The sequence below is a fragment of the Chiloscyllium plagiosum genome, unplaced genomic scaffold, assembly GCF_037043375.1.
Source record: "Chiloscyllium plagiosum isolate Xiang-an unplaced genomic scaffold, Cpla_swu_hap1 HiC_scaffold_19, whole genome shotgun sequence".
Classification (NCBI taxonomy): Eukaryota; Metazoa; Chordata; class Chondrichthyes; order Orectolobiformes; family Hemiscylliidae; genus Chiloscyllium; species Chiloscyllium plagiosum.
Genome location: NW_028270157.1, coordinates 64,124,508 through 64,134,788, shown reverse-complemented (window position 1 = coordinate 64,134,788; position 10,281 = coordinate 64,124,508). Strand labels below are relative to the sequence as shown.

The 10,281-nt window shown below is 43.0% G+C and overlaps 1 long non-coding RNA gene across 2 annotated transcripts; it reads left to right on the top strand.

Annotated features, from left to right (window-relative positions):
* Positions 1-1,272: 1,272 nt before the first annotated feature.
* On the top strand, positions 1,273-6,990 carry LOC148146798 (uncharacterized). Of its 2 annotated transcripts, XR_015760351.1 has the most exons (4): positions 1,273-1,413; positions 1,554-1,641; positions 2,318-2,392; positions 6,857-6,990. It is a non-coding gene; the product is annotated as an uncharacterized LOC148146798 (long non-coding RNA). The 2 variants fall into 2 exon arrangements; XR_015760350.1 differs by lacking the exon at positions 1,273-1,413 and having other exon boundaries at positions 1,434-1,641.
* The last annotated feature ends 3,291 nt before the right edge of the window (positions 6,991-10,281 follow it).

The following is a 10,281-nucleotide window of genomic DNA, read 5'->3' as shown; positions in this document are numbered from 1 at the left end:
CTCTGACTACAGGCACAACTTCCATCCACTAGCCTTGATCAGCCATTCCTTCACTCTGGTCATCCTCTTGTTCCTCACGTAAGTGTTGAACACCTTGGGGTTTTCCTTAATCCTACCCGCCAAGGCTTTTTCATGCCCTTTTCTAAGTCCATTCTTCAGTTCCTTCCTGGCTGCCTTGTGACTTTCTGGAGCCCTGTCTGATCCTTGCTTCCTTCTTCCTCTTGACAAGATGTTCCACGTCTCTTGTCATCCAAGGTTCCTTCACTCTACCATCCATTCCTTGCCTCTGTGGGGAAAAAACCTGTCCAGCACTCGCTGCATATGCTCCCTAAACAACCTACACATTTCTGTCATGCATTTCCCTGAGAATATCTATTCCCACTTTATGCTCCACAGTTCCTGCCTAATAGCAATTATAATTCCCCCTCCACCAATTAGATACTTATTCATATCATCTGCCTTTACCCCTCTCCATGACTCTAGTAAAGGTCAGGGAGTTGTGATCACTATCACTAAAATGCTCTCCCACCGAGAGATCTGACACTTGACCTGGTTCATTGCCAAGCACCAAATCCAATATGGCCTCCTCTCTAGTCAGCTGATCTATATATTGAGTCCGGAATCATTCCTGGACACACCTGACAAACTGTGCTCCATCCAAACTATTTGAAATAAGGAGATTCCAATCAATATTAGGAAAGTTGAAGTCACCCATGACAACAACCCTGTTACCTCTCACCTTTCCAAAATCTGCCACCCAATCTGCTCTTCCATGTCTCTGTTGCTTTTAGAAAGTCGATAGAAAATTCCCAATAACGTGACTACTCCCTTCCTGTTGCTGACTTCCACCCATGATGACTCAGTAAACAAATCTTCCTTGCTGACCTCCTTCCATAAGGTGCTGTATAATAATATATATAACTTCTGGTACATGCAAGTGTGTAAGCCCAACTGAGTCCACTTGCTAATCGATCAGCACTGTTCTGTAATGCAATATAGATGTTAGTTTCCATTGATTGTCTTGTGAAATGTTCTGAAGAGTTCAAGGTAAAAAGTTTTGATGGAATGTGTTTTTGTCAGTGATTTTTTTTTTTGTCCTGAAATAAGTTGGCCCAAGTTTGTATCTGGCATTTTGCCTCTTCCAGCTGATCAAATGATTTACAGATGAGAGGGGGATGTTTATTATCATAAGCAATGCATTGCAGTTCTGCAGAACAAGCTAGGTAGACTAAACAGCTGTTTTCTAGGTAAAAACAATGACTGCAGATGCTGGAAATCAGATTCTGGATTCGTGGTGCTGGAAGAGCACAGCAGTTCAGGCAGCATCCGAGGAGCAGTAAAATCGACGTTTCGGGCAAAAGCCCTTCATTAGGAATAAAAAAAAAGCTGTTTTCTGACTGTCAGTATTGAAAGGTAAATCTAGTTGATGAAAAGACAGCAAGAGCAGAATTTTGATGGCTCTGCCATGGATGGGAAGGTTGAATTAAAACTTTTTAATTTTATCTTCTGCGAATTATCCTGTTTGTACCATCCCCTCACCAATGTAATCATAGACGCTGAACATGGATAGTTCAATGATGTTGAAAGTCGATAGGGATTACTGTCATCGACAGCTGTCTAGCAGAAAGCTAACAATGGATGGTAAGTTAAATTAACAAAAGTTTCCACCCGCAAAACTGCTTAGTCAGAATGTAACCTCTCTCTGTCCCCATCCCACCAAAGATCTATCCCGAACCACTGTTCTCACAATTCAGGAAGAGAGTAATTCAAAGAATTTGCCAGCAACTCCTTTTAATACTGGACTCTGCCAAATAGCTTCTGTCTCTCCTACACCCCCACCTCCTCCCAAAAATTAGACTTTGTTAATTTGTCATTTGTGGTGTCTTATTGAAGACCTTTCGGATATCCTGATTTCTTAATTATACTGAATTTTCTTTGTCTCTGTCTCTGTTAGTTCCTTGTAAAATTCAATAACGTTGATCAGACTTGTCTTTTTGGAATCTGTGCTTAACATTCATTTGTAATATTTTTGATTTCTAGATGTTTTACTGTTTGCCATTTTTTAGGGATTCCGATCCTGGCCTGTCTTCATTAAACTGACTAGTATGTAGTTCCTGGACCTTTCCTATTGATACAACCTTAGCCATCTGGCAGTCCTTAGACACACTTCGCTTTTTTTATATGAATTATTAAGTATGTGTATTAGTGTCTCAGTTCTCTTTTCATCTTGATCTTTTTAAAATGCAAAGAAGTAACCTGCCAAGTTTTTATCCACTTTGAATATGAATTATTTATCTTCCTCTTTAATTTGTTTTAGTATGGTTAAATCATTTCCAATCAACTTCCAATTCCATGCTTGCTTGGTTGTCTCCCTGGTATGTACAGAAACAAAGTAAGTACTTGTATTCTTGTCTATGATTGTATCCACTCTCCCCTTCAGTGGTCCCATTGCCATTCCTGAATTCCCCTTTTCTACTTAGGCTTTGAAAGAATGTTTTGTTGTCATTTGCAATTTAATTAAACTGTTTATCTTTGCTTTCCTAATTATTTGTTTAACTTACCTCTTCATATTCCCTCTTGCCTTCCATTTAGTGCATTGACTGTAGAGGAGAATATGTCCCTTTCCTCACCGTCAATTATTCCTTTGTCGTTGTTCATCCAGGGTGATGCATCTGTGTTTGGTTTGCTCTTGTATGTTAGCAGAATATAGTTTTCCTGCACTCTGGATGCTGTGCTGAATATTTCCCAGTGCTGTTTTGGTCCCCTTACTTGAGGAAGGATATACTGGCGTCGAAGGCTGTGCAGTGGAGTTCACCAGGTTGATTCCAGAGTGAAGGTGTTACCCTATGAGGAGAGGTTGAGCTGCCTGGGACTGTACTCGCTAGAATTTAGAATGAATGAGAGGGGATCTTATAGAAACATATACATTTATGTAAGTGATATATAAGATAGAGGTAGACAAGTTGTTTCTGATGATGGGTGAGACTAGGACTAGGGGACACGGCCTCAAGATTAGGGGGGAATAGATTTAGGACAGAGATGAGGAGGAACGGTTTTTCCCAGAGAGTAGTGAATCTATGGAATTCTCTGCCCAAGGAAGCAGTAGAGGCAGCTTCATTAAATATATTCAAGACACAGTTGGATGGGTTTTTGCATGGTTGGAGAATTAAAGGTTATGGGGATAATGCAGGTAGGAGGAGCTAAGATGAAGATCAGTTATGATCTTCATGAATGGCGGAGAAGGCTCGATGGGCCAAATGGCCTACTCCTGCTTCTATTACTATGAAACTATATATTTCTTAACCTCATTTTCCTGCCTTCTGCTTATAACTACCAATCAAGAACCTACATTTTTCTGTCTTAACTACACCCATTGACTTGGCCTCCTCAGCCCTCGGTGGCAATGAGTCCCACAGATTCACCACCCTCTGGTTAAAAAAATCCTTCCTCATCTCAGTTCTAAAGGGTTGACCCTTCACTCTGAAACTGTGCCCTCGGGTCCTAGTCTCTCTGACTAGTGGAAATGTCTCCTTTTCCATGTCCACTCTCTCCAGGCCTCTCAGTATTCCAAGTTTCAATCAGATTCCATCTCGTCCTTCTAAACTCCATCGAGTACAGACTTCAACCACTCCTCTTATGACAAGCCCTTCATCCCTGGGAAACTTCTTATGGACTTTCACTGGATTTCTTCCAACACCAGCATATCCTTCCTTAGATACAGACCCAAAACTGCTCACAATATTCAAATGCGGTCTGACAGAGCCTTATACAGCCTCAGTAATATAACTCTGCTCTTGTACTCTTGCCCTCTTGAAATGAGTGCGAACATTGTATTTGCCTTCCTAACTGCCAACAGGTTAACCTTAAGAGAATCCTGAAACTAGAACACAAAAGTCCTTTTGTACACTAGCTTTCCAAAGCCTTTCCCCATTTAGGAAATGTCCATATCTCTGTAATTCCTACCAAAGTATATAATCTCACACTTCTCCATGTTGTATTCCATCTGCCACTTCTTTGCTCCCTCCCTAGCCTGTCCAAGTGCTTCTGCAGCTTCCTCACTTCCTCAACACTACCTATCTTTGTGTCATCAGCAATCTTAACAACAATGCCCTCAGTTCCTTTGTCAGATCATTAGTGTATAGGATGATTAGTGGTCATCCCAACACGGATCCCTGCAGAATTCCACTAGTCCAGCGGCCATCCTGAACAAAAGCACTTCATCCCTGCCCGCTGCCTTCTGCTAGTCAGCCAATCCTCTTCCCCATGCCAGCACTTTGCCCCTGCCTAGCAGCCTCCTGTACAGCACCTTATCAAAGGCCTTCTAGAAAGCCAAATGAATCAGCCCTATTTTACCATGCACTCTCACATACTCCACATCTCGTCCTCAATAACCTTACCTAGGACTGAGGTCAGACTGACCAGTCGACAGTTTGCTGACTTCTGCCTCCCTCCCTTCTTAAAAGGGGTGTTACCTTTGCCATTTTCCAGTCCTCTGCCATTCCTCCCTGACTCTAGTGAATCCTGAAAGATCACCATCAATGAATCGACAATCTCCTCCCCATCTCCTTTGGGACTTTGGGGTGTGAAGCAGTTCAGATGGGGCTTATCCCATTGATACAGCTCCTTGCTATCCCAGCACTGCTGCCAGTGTTTCACCAGCTTGTGAACTGTCATCAATTCTATTCCCAGTGAGTTTATCACGTAACCTGCTCCCTTGCTCCAGCCGTTAGGTCAGTCAGCGCATTCGTCTTTGTGCCTTCGCACCTTAAATAGAAAACAAAAAGGCACACTCCCCAAATGAATGATACGTGACCATCAGCCACCATTCGTTTTATCCCCCAGTCTCAATGTTTTTATATCTGGTAAAGAGACATGTTCGGAGAAGGTGGCAAAGTGATCAGTCTTTTTAAAATGTTCTCGTGGGTCGCTCTGAGCAATACTTGCAATTTGATCATCAATTCCTGGAGGTGCCAAGCCAAACCTGTTGGGTAAATGACCCTGGTACCAATGAAAAGAAATTCCTTTTAACAGTCTAGCCTTTCAGCCAGATGTTAGCTCACTGAGACCCTTTGTTTCAATTGCACTTGTCTCGAGACTGAATCCAGAGATTACTATCGTCAAAGTTCTGCTTTTTTAATTGTAGTTCTTAACTTCCTGTATTCACGCAAAAGGACCTCCTCCCTTTTGCTACCTGTGTTACTTGTTCCACAACAACATTTCCCCTCCTGATACTCTGAAATATCCTTACTCTTGCATCCGATAACCAACCTTCAAGATATTTGAACTTAGAATCTCTGTCACTACCACATTTTTATTGTACACTTCTACCCCCTAACCCACACCTTGGCCAACCGAATAGTGTCTTGCTTTGCATTGTGGCTATCTCCATGCTTATCTTCGTAATTAGAGTATACCTTGTATATATTGGACAGGACTAGTGCTTGCAGGACTTCCTTCTCACTTCTGCTAAGTTCCCTCTGACTAGCTCCCAGACAGTCTCATCCTTCATGTTTGGAACTTGTGCTTTTAAAACTGTTCAGGAATGTAGGAACGAATGACTGCAGATGCTGGATTCTGTGCTGAAAGCAAAAAAATGTCGGAAATCACTGCGGGTCAGACAGCATCCATGGAGAGAGAGAGAGCAAACTAGCGTTTCGAGTCTAGCTGACTCTTCAAAGAGGCATCTAGAGTCGAAATGTTAACTTGCCCTCTCCATAGATGCTGCCTGATCTGCTGTGAATTCCAGCATTTTTGGTTTTCAGCCAGGAATTCTTACTCCTGACTTGTCTCTATGTCTTTAATTCTCACGCCAGCTCAGTTGACTCTGAGCTGAGGAAACTGAAGGCAGAGACATCATCTGGAGAGGCTGGAATCTGAGCTACAACATTCTCACTGCCCACAAAATCTCAAATGATACGGCACTGACACCAAGTTCACCTTGCCTTTCTAGTCTGTTTATTTCCACGTTCATTGGCGATTTGATTTAACGTTTGGTTGATCACTTTTGTCGAATTTAGAAGCACATTACTTTCTATTTACTCATCAGACGTACTCTAGCGTACTCTGTGACACTACTTTTTCGATTCTCTTTGCATTTGTTTTGCTTCCTGTTGTTTTTAAACAATCATTTATATTAGCTGTATTATTCTGACTATTATTTACTAGTGTTTTCACAGTTAAGTTGCCAAGCGTATGTAGTAAATAGAATACATAAATATTCAACATTTTGCAACTCATGATTCTAGACATGCTGATTATGCAGCCTCTTATGTGTTTTTTTTACTGCTTGATTACTGTCACAAGTGTCCCTTCTTAGACTGCTGTGACTCTTATCAGCCGTCCACTGATGGACTGTGTTGTCCCTAAGCCTCCTTTAAAACTGCCCTGTTTTCTTCTCTTTTCCACTCAATTTGCTGTTTGTGGGAGCTTGCTGTATACAGATTGGTTTTGCTACAACACAGCTGGGACTACACTTCATTGTCTTCTGTGAGTTTTGAGATGTCCAGTGGAGTGAGTCAAGTGTTCTCTTACGTTTTCTAACTTGCCCTGAGCAATGCCAGCAGAATTCTATTGGTGTACATTTCAGGCAACTGGCTGTCACACCGTGAAACAATGGGTATTTTTTTTTTCAAAGGAATTGGCGATTTCTTTCTGACCTTGAAAAGGGAGCTATAGACTTTGCACGCTCCCATCAATTTAACAATCAATTGTCAGCAATGACTCCAGGCTTGGTTAGCGCTGTCATCGATTCCTACATCTCACTGCTCAGCAAACCCCTGAATAGCAGTCTTAAAGAGGTAGGACAGTTTTACGTTGTTCATTCTTTGCAGCAATAACATTTCAATGTTTTTTTCAGACCCCAGACTCGCTGTGAACGATGTCTAAGAGGATCAGTCAGCCATCATCCAAGTATAGTGTATTAACTGTGATCCAGACACACAATGATTGAATTTCAGAACGGTTGAGTCGCCTGGTTCTCTTGACCTTTATTTTTGCAATAAAATTCAAAGTATTTCCACTCAGCTAGTTTTCAATTTCTTCACTTCTTTAGCTCTCCACACACTGCTGTAGCCATGCATGTCTTTGTGTCTGAATGATCTATTTTTAAATTCAGGCACGTTTACTGTGTGTACCTCACACAGCATTAGTTGCATCCCAGTGTTCCAAGTTAATATGGTTCTTTAGCATTGTGCATATTACACCTATGCAAACCTATATATTGCATATATGGTAGGTCCCTCATTACTGTGGAGGGGCATAGCATTTACTGATACATTTACTGCTGCCTCACAGTGCCAGGAACCTACCTTGGGCAACTGTGTGGAGTTTGCACATTCTCCCTGTATCTGCGTGGGTTTCCTCCAGGTGCTCCCGTTTCCTCCCACAATCCAAAGATGTGCAGGTTAGGTGATTTGGCTATGCTAAATTGCCCTAGCGATAGGTGCATTAGTCAGGGGTTAATATAGGGAAGGGGAATGGGTCCGGTGGGTTACTCTTTGGAGGGCCGGTATGGGCTTGTTGGGCCGAATAGCCTGTTTCCATACTGTAGGGAATCAAATCTAATTACGCTTCATTGTTTATCTGAAAGACAATGGCTGGGGAAGGGGTGACGTGAGTCAGGGAGAGGGCATAAAGCATGGTGGAGAAATGGGAGACGCTTTCTTAAAAAACTTCTGGAAACATCAAGGATATTTTATTGCAAAGTAAGAATGTTTCTGTCCCATGTTTTAGCCAGGTTGTACCCCTTTTGCTGTCATTATTGCTGTTTATTTTCTACCATTCAGAATTTGACAAACCCGAAGCTGTGGCTAATGCATGGAGGGTGATACTTGTTGACTGCAGGATACAGGTATGTTGGGAGAATGGGCAGAAAGTGGCAAATACAACTTCATATTAAAAGGTTTGGCAGAAAGGATAATGGGAGGCAAAGGAGATGTAAGGTCACATTTCTAAAAAATGCACGGGGACAGAGGGGCCTACAGTTTTCATGGCATTGATCTTTGTAGGCAACAAACCGTTCAACCGCCTTCCCTCACCCCCTCCCTTCATTCCCATTCTTACTTCCCCATCTTCACTCCCTCTGACTGCTTCCCCAATCTTCATCTCCCCCTCACTCTCCTTCCCAAACTCACTCCTGCCCTCACTCCTACCCCTCAGCCCTGCCCTCACTCCTGTCCTCAGTGCCCCTCACACCTGTCCTCAGTCCCCTTCACTCTTGTCCTCAGTCTCCTTCACTCCTGTCCTCAGTCCCCCTCACCCCTGTCCTCAGTCCCCATCACCCCTGTCCTCAGTCCCCATCACCCTGTCCCCAGTCCCCCTCACCTTTCCCCCCACTTCCTCTTCACCATTTGCCCCCACCCCTGTCCTCAGTCCCCCCTCACTTGTGTCCTCACCCCACCCCCATGACCATCCTGATTCACTCCCCTCCCAATCCCCTCAGCATGCGCGCACACACACACGACTCCATTCCAATTGTGTGCTTCTCTTTGGCACAAGTGCAGTTCCTTGGCGTATGGTGCTATCAGTTATCAACGTGGTGATGAACCATTTCTTGAATGATGAGTCTGTATGGTTGCATGTGACACCGGGTGTCAGCAGACGCTGGTGTAACAAAATGACGTGTTTGTCAGCTTTCCTGCACATTCCGAGCCAGTCCCCAGACGACAAAACCCTCTAGCTCACCTTCTCTGAGCATATTCAAGTCCTGAAATGGTCAATCTTTACTGTTCCTTGTCTGCCTCTTTGCTGTAATAAGCTGGTGAGTGGAAGGCTTTTACCACATTTATGAGTGAGTCATCCCCTCCCCCCCACAAGTATTTTCCCAGCCTTTGTGCCTCCTCTCTCATCCTCTGAAACCCACCCCTCTACTACCCATGATGCCCAATCTCTGGCTGCCTAAAAAGCCTGTAATCTGTCTCTGGCTCCAAGGGAATACTTCATGGGGGGGTGGGGGCTACCTGCCATTTCAGAAGCAGAGGAATTGAAAACCTGAGCCAGACCCTTGCACCTCCCACTCCCCAACCCTCCAGCCCCACCTGTACAATCCAGCCCATCGATTAAATGGCCCGAATGGTCACCCTATGCACGGTGATGAATTTATGGCTCTCGTCGTTCTGTTTGCTCCAATGATGGAGCCTAATTTCTCCTCCCCGTCCGAGCCGTAACTCACTCCAGTTGCTATAGGCAGGTCTTAGAGCAACATTCAGATCTAGTAACTGACTGTGATAAATGGGCACTAACTTTGAAGACCAGCACCGGTGGCTGTGTTGCATGCTGATTTATCCCAGTCTTGTTTAAAAAGCCTCCAGTTGCGAATAACAGATTTCCTGTCAGCCGTGTAACTTTGAGGTACCATTGATTCTAAATAGATTCTGGGTCCTTCACAACAGCCTTTGTTCCCACTGAGACTTGTGTGTGACCCTTGAGGTGGTGAGGAGACCCATGGGAACCTCATAAATGGGACTTCAGGTTAATAAATGATTGGAAAAGAAGGGTGGCAATGAGGGTAAGTAATGGTGATCTTTAAACGTGTGAGAAAATCCGCAGGAGGCACCTGTGTGGAAGGCAGAATGATAGGATTGATGTGATCAAGGTTGTTGGCACAAAGGCAAGCACTGGTTTTTGAAGCATTTCTACATGAAACTGTTGAATTAAGTGAGTTTAATGGGTCACTTTTATCCATTAACTGGCTGCTGTGTTTCTTACAGTGAGTACCATTCAGAAATATTTAATTGGCTGTTGAGCAATGTGACATCCTGGGGCAATGAAATGCATTATATCAATGCAGGTTAGCTGTTTCTGTTCAACAGAGAAAATTTATTCTTAAATATTCATTCTTGCAAACCTCTGATTCTTATTTTTCTAAGTTTATATGTGCATCTGTGAAACATTCCAGTTAGTTCTTAAATGTCAGAAAAGGTCTTGTGGGGAGTAAGGTTGGTGGTGAGATATTAATCTCTTCCTGTGATGAGATTCAAATACATTAGTCAGTGCTAAATAAAACTGACAGGGTGAATGCAGGCTGCAGTAGAGCAAGATAAATAATGGAAAGGTATAATGCAATAAAACATTAGCACTTTTGCTTTTCCATATTTCAATTCGGGGATTTATTTAAGCACAAGAAGAAAATGAAAGTAACTAATAATACTGTCCTTTTAAAAGGTGCAGACTAGTAAATTCATTAAACCGTAAGTGTAAATGAAATAGACTCAAAGAGTAGAGATGGAAATGAGGGTGGATCCTGACAAACTCTGGGGAAAGTATTTTGCAATTCATTGAAGC